The sequence below is a fragment of the Eretmochelys imbricata genome, chromosome 4 (genome assembly GCF_965152235.1).
Source record: "Eretmochelys imbricata isolate rEreImb1 chromosome 4, rEreImb1.hap1, whole genome shotgun sequence".
Taxonomy (NCBI): Eukaryota; Metazoa; Chordata; order Testudines; family Cheloniidae; genus Eretmochelys; species Eretmochelys imbricata.
The window spans coordinates 55,598,919-55,605,852 of record NC_135575.1 but is presented as its reverse complement, the minus strand read 5'-3'; positions in this window follow the sequence as shown (position 1 = coordinate 55,605,852).

Sequence of the window (6,934 nt, the reverse complement as noted above, 5' to 3'; positions counted from 1 at the left end):
CCAGACATATCATCTGGTCCACTTTCCGCAAAGGTACCTGTGGAGAGAACATGAAAGTGGTTAGTTACCTGTGTCCGCGTTGCTGGAACCCGGACATTCCCCCTCCTTCTTCTGGAGGTCACATGTTGCCAAGCTTCTTCACTGGCCTCTTGGCTCCGCTGTGCAACCTGCTCTAAATCTTAAATATGTGTAAATAGAAAAGTTACATTTAGAAAATACCAGGCTCCACATTACTTACTTCTCTCTCACTGGAAAGCTGACCTGCAGGACCCCAGACATCTACTCCCACTCAGCAAAGAGCCAACATCAATGTCAGAACGAGATACTAGAGTCAGAAAACGGCCATAGTTATGGCCAGGGAGACCACAAGCCAGATAGCTGGTGTAAATCAGTATAGCTTCAAATCAATTGAGCTATGCCAATGTATACCAGCCAATGATCTGTCCCTACAAGTCATAGTGAACAATGTTCCATCTTGATCCAAGCAGTCGGATTCATATTAATGATGAGGTTGACAAAAGACCCCATCATAGAACTCTACTAGTCCACATTTGGTTTGCACTCAGGTGCCCGTTAATACAATTATTGCTTATTGGATATTTGATAGAGGCTTACATAGTTCAACAGAATCAGAGGTTTCATTCTGTTTGGTTTTTTTTAATTAATGCTGTAACATGACAAACATTTCATGTATTAAAGCAACAACAAAATAATATGTGGGCAAAAGGATTATTCTGGTAAAAAAACAACAACATGAATTTCCCTTGCTTTATTTTTCATCTGTAGCCAACCTCACCTGGTTGCTAGGATCAAGATGGAACATTTTGTACTATTTCATGTAAGGATAGTATAAATACCAACCTTTCTTTCAGTTCTGATTTGCACTTATTCAGACATATCCATGCAAAATTCAGTCCAACTTTTACTTGATTTCAAATCAAAGCCACAAAACATCTCAGCTTTTCTTGAAAAGGCTTTTGAAACATAGTGCATCTTTTCATTAATTTGGATCTACTTCTAATTTGGATATAATCACATCCATGTTGGAATTCATAAGGAAAATTTCACACAGATCTAATCATCACACAGGTCATTCCCAGCAAACATGTTTTAACAACATTCAGCAAGAGCATCCTCTAGTGGTAGGACACAGCTTATTTAAAAAACAAATGGCCAGTGGAGAGATCTGTAATCTTTGATTCCAGAGGAAATGAGCATTATCAATGTTCAACTAGCAGAGCAAAGTCTTAAGCAACGTTTAAATGTCACTGTGGGGCATTTGTGTGTCATTTTTTACTAGTGGTTAATAATGTGATCTGATATTTTTTCACTAATAGAAAATTACAGTATATACAAAAAGATCATGAGATTACAATTTTGTTTTCAGAAACCTAGAGCTAGTCATATTAATATATTATAAAGGCATTATAATAAGAGTGTTATTTTAATGATAGAATAGGGTTGGCAACAAAATATATATAAACTGTAAATTCATCCCAGATACCCTAAAATAGCATGAATTGAGTAATCCTTTGTTTTTAAAAAGATACGTTGTTTGCTATGCAGCTACATCAAGCAGCACTTTCATTTTCACTGATTGGTAAGATATTGCACTTTTAATTTATATTCTATTTATTTTCATTCTGTCATTGCTTTACTTTTTAATCTATTGACTGCAGGTCTGATGAGAACTAATTGGAAAATACTTTGCTTGATTAACTTTTGGGATTCATTATGCCATCCTTGGGGGATATAAACAGAATAAATATTGTAGGGTTCTGCTTTAGATTAGACACCCCACTTTACCTGCCTCTAACTATGAATTGCATGGAATAATCTGAAGTATTTGGGTTTCTGCCTGTTCCGAACTAGCCTAGTGAAGGGGTCACATTTCATTTCTAACTTCTTTTTTATATTCCGCAAACTGGCAGGAGATGGGAGCATAAGCATTACAGAAATGACCCTCAGTCTGGGGAGGGAGTGTCTGCATCTCTCCCACAGGGCAGAGTTTCCATGGGGAAATGCTTATCTTTGCCAGGAGGAATCTACCCTGTCTTTAATACTGAATATGGGATGTTCCTACTAGAGGGTTAGTGCAGCTTCCTCTCTGGTGGCTGTGATCCTTGATGTGATGAGCAAAGGAAAAATACAATTTATTTCATATCTCCAAGATCTATAATCTGTCCCACGTTTCAAGGTCTCTCAAACAATCTTATGTAACTGTTCTGCCAGATGGTGTCAGCAGCAGCTCAACCCTCCACCCAGAAATCTGGAAAAACTAAATACCAGCCCTGGGCACGTCTTCCCCAGACAAATGCTCTGTGTGTGTACGTGTGCGAGAGAAAGCGAGAACCAAAAGGAAAACTTGATTATGGGGAGAAGGGACCACAGCATTAATCTGGGAAAACACCGCAACAATGACTCAAAAGTAAGCAAACAATAAGTAAAACATCTGGCCCACGGTATCTTGGGCTGCATCCTTTGCCATGCAGTATGAAAGTCCCTTTAACACATGACTCCCCCATTTCTTCTGCTGTACCCCACTCATGGTTTGTTATCTGAGGTCAAGATGTGCATTCAGGTGAGTTGACCTCCAGCCCCTGGGGAGCAGGAGTTGAGCAAGTGATGCCTCCGCTGCCATTTTGCTGCTGCTGCTACTCACTACTGCCTCAGCTACTGTTTTGCTGTGTCCATTGGTAGTCACAGCTCTAAGATTTGCTGGGTACAGACGGGGTGCCTTTACTGCTGCTGTCTCTCTCACCACATGGCCTTTAACTGAAGTTCCATTACCTAGGCCAGTTCTTAGTGACGTCAGATACAGTGATGCCAGCAGATAGCACAGAACCTCACTGCCACTGTCTCCTCTGTGTTATGCTTCACCATCTCCACACCAGGTCTAAGGCTTAGCCCCCCCTAGACCAGCTTATCAGTGCTTTCAGCTCTCGAGGTCACTGAGAAGAGACATGGACTCAACTGAGTCTAACCAGCTCTAGCTTTAAACACTGGAGGGGAAGGGTCAAATGGCATGTAGGACCCTCAAACAGAGTCCTCTCCACCAGGTAGAAATACCTGTTCCCACCACCTCCTGAGTTTCACTTGATTTACTTCCCTCACTAAGCATGGGGCAGTGATGTTAAGTTAGCGAGACCCATCAATTTCAGGCATCTTAAGTTTAGTTCTGCTGCCCTTTAGTCACACAAGAAGGACAACACTTCATAATCCCTACATCCAAGACTAAAGTGAATTTTAAACCCAAAACAGCCAGCACTAATCACCCTGGCAAAGTAGATGGGTCTATGCAAACACAATCTGATCCTGAGGTCTTTCTCCCCGTTCAACAATAGATGGCAGGACAGAGCTCATTCGGACCACTGGCTTACACTTATTCAATTATATCTTTAATACTGAGTTACATAGCCATGTTAAGTAACCAACATCTTTCTCAGCAACACCCATTGACCTGCTGTACCTTAGCATTCTCTGTGTTGAGCAGTTTTGGAGATTTTAGCTGTCCCTCCCCTTGCCTTCATCTCCCTCATTTGATTTGCACCCTTGGTCTTGACTGAGTACCACTTTCTCCCTCTGATCTTGCCTCCACAAGATCTACCCTGCTAGTCCCCAGCCTTAGCTCAGCCCCCAATATCCTCTTCTCTGCAATGGAGCAAGCCCAGCTGATGTTCTGCAACCTGATGGACTTCATCCACTACAAATCTGTTCTCTTCTGTTTGAACTCTGCCATTTTCTGAGCTAAACAGCTTTACTTCTTCATTTTGATTGACTGCCATGCCTGCAATCCCAAATGCCCTCCCCCCATTCTGACCCCACTGCCTTCTCAACACAGGATCTTACTGATATTTTTCAAAGAAAATGTTGACAAGATCCAGCATGACCTCCTCCTCCCCACCTTCCGTTCACTCTCTCCTACTCTTCCATCACTGACACAAAAGTTTCTCTTCTGCCTTCCTCCAACAAGTCCACTTGCTCCCATGACCCCTTCCCATTTTTCTCCTGATCTCCCTTGGCCCCATTATCATCCTCTCCCTCATTCCTCTCTTCAACATCTCTCTCTCTTCAGGCTCCTTCCCTCACAACACAAACATAATTTAGCTGCCCCGTCTTTTAAAAAAAAACCCGCCCCTTTGTGCCAGCGTCCTTCTCCACTTCATCTCTAAGTTCATTGAATGTGCTATTTGCAATCACTTTCTGCAGTTCCTCTCCTCCAGTTCCATACGAGACCGTCTCCAATCCAGCATTTACTGCTTGCATTGCAAAGAAACTGTTCTCACCAAAGTCTCTAATCATCTCTTCCTGACCAAAGCTCAGAACTGTTTTTCCATACTTATTCTCCTTAACCTGTTAACTGCTATCACTGCTGTCTACCCTGCTCTTCTTCTGAAATTCTTCTTCCTCAACTTTCATGACAACTTTTTTCTTCTTTCCTCTCTAATCATTCCTCCAACATGCTATTCAGAAAATCCGCTTCTTCCCCCTACCCCAGTGCCCTCCCTTTCCTCCCCCAACACTTTCTGTGGGAATCCTCTAGGACTCTGACAACTCAAAAATTTACCTCTCCACTCCTGACCTATCATCTTCTGTCTAAACGAAAATCTCATTCTGTCTCTCTCACTTCTCCTTGTGGTGAGAGTCCTGTGACTTGAGTAAGGCAATTATCACCACCACCATCTTTATAAAACCCTAGGGGGTCGAGGCCAGACTGAACAGGAGTGTTCTGAAGTTCACCTATGGGTGGAAACATCAATACTGACGTCTGCAGTGGGAATATGGAGAAATGCATCCCCTACATGTAATGAAATCTCCCCCAGAACAGGGATGACACTTTAGAGGCCAGGGTCTTCATCCAAAACTTTTTCTTCATCCACTTGTTAAGCCTTGTGACATTGAGAATGGCTCTGATACGGCCTAGTGTGCTTCAGTACAATGATGAAGATGGAGTAGAACCCAGAGAACCTTTCTTCTAAGGAAAAGCTCTCTATCATTCTCATATTCAGAGGGTATTTTGTTCTGGATCACATTGTTTTACTGGGTTGTCTGGATTAAAAAATGGATGGGGTAGAGCCCGCAGCTCAGGGAGTATCTGTGGCTCACTGTTTCCCTGACAGATTTGTCTGTGATCAGTGAAAACTCATCTTCTAGGAAATGGGAAATCCTGCCCCCTAGCTTCAGCTTTGGGTGGAGGCCTATGCCTCTTTATCATAAAGTGGATTGGGGCAAGGGGGGGGGGGGAAGGTGGGCTGAGCCGTGCTCTTTCTCTATGACACTAATGTTGTTGCCAATCAAAGGGCAATTGAAACTGGTTAGTACATTAGAATGATCGTCACATTAATTTGCCTGAAGTAAAAACAGCAGCTCTGCCCTGGGATTGATCAACTGACTTGGTCACTGGTGCTAAATTCCACTTTCATTTGTATTCCAGTGTATTGCGTCCACAGGAGCACTCAGTGAATTCATCACGAGCAGGTGTAATCATTACACCACCAAGGTGTAATTTGAGGACCTGAAGACTCAAGGGTCTTTACTGCAATTGTTTCAAACCCCAAGTAGACCTTTCACTAAATGGTCGAGAATGAAAGCAGTTAAAGCATAAAGTGTTCTAAGTTTATGAAGTGTTACTCATAACTGTCAAGGGTCCCCAGTTTCACATCAGAAATTATCCTGGTCTCGCTTCAGCCTGGCATTGTCCTTCATCAAGGGCAGGGATTTTTAAACCGAACAAACAGCAGCACACACTGAGGCATTTATAAAGAGAATCCATCTGTTTTCTAACTGTTGTTACTCTTTCTAAAACTTACAGGCTTCCCTCATTATCCTAGAGGCACTCCTCGACCCATTCCATTGTCACTTGGCATTCAGGAGAGAAATGAAGCATCCCCTGCTCTCTGACTGGAAACTGATTAGGTTGAGCCACTCCAAAAAGCTGCACTTTGAACTTGTCTAGCCTCTTAAAAACCTCACTGAACTGAACCTCACAACATCTTTGGGAGGTAGGTAAGTAAGTAGTGTCTGTTTTATATCTGGGGGAACCAAGCCCCAGAGGCAGGCAGTAACCTCCCCCTGAACATACCAGGAGTCAGTGATAGAAACATGAATGCATGTGCTCTGCTACACCCCTTTATCAGAAGCCTTGGTAAATTTGTTTTGGTGTCCTGAATAGCTGCTGTGTGCAGTACATCCTTGCGTTGTGGCATTATCTTACTCTAGAGTGTGATGGCAAAGACAGGAACATGAATTAGCTAAGAAGGATTTATCTTGCAAAGAGATTACCATTGCAAGGACATTTCAATGAGAACATGAATAATTCTTTACTTTGGTGATGATGATTAATGCTTTGACATCAGCAACCCCTGGCATGGCCATTGACAGCAATAGATTTCACAACAGGAAAATCTGGCTCCCCAAGCCAAGAACATTAATAGAATTTAATTCCAGTAAATAATAATAAAAAAGTAACATTTGCAGATGACACACAATTTCAGTATTAAACATAACTGAAAGAACACACATCCTTTCGGCACTCCTAAGACTCTGTCCTAGCACTTAATTGTTTTTCATATGAGGTATCAGTCAAGATCTGCAACTAGTCAGCTTTTGTCTGTAGAATCACCAGGGGAAGACCGAATCACCAGTGGAAATACCTGCGCGTAACAGAGTTAAGCATGGGCTGAACTGGAGCCAACACTCCTAGTGCTGATTTCACAATTTAATAATTAGTAATAGGAAGGCACGGCCACTGTCCCATTTTCCTTCCCTCTGTATTTCCCAAAGTATGGGATGTACTTCCCAAGGGGGGTGTGAAAGATTAGCCATGGGGATATGGAAAATGGATATATTCAAATGGTTAAGACTTTAACGAACAACTGAATAGGACCCCAGTTGGTTTCAGCTTTCAAGTCTGGGAAACACTGCTTCACCTGGT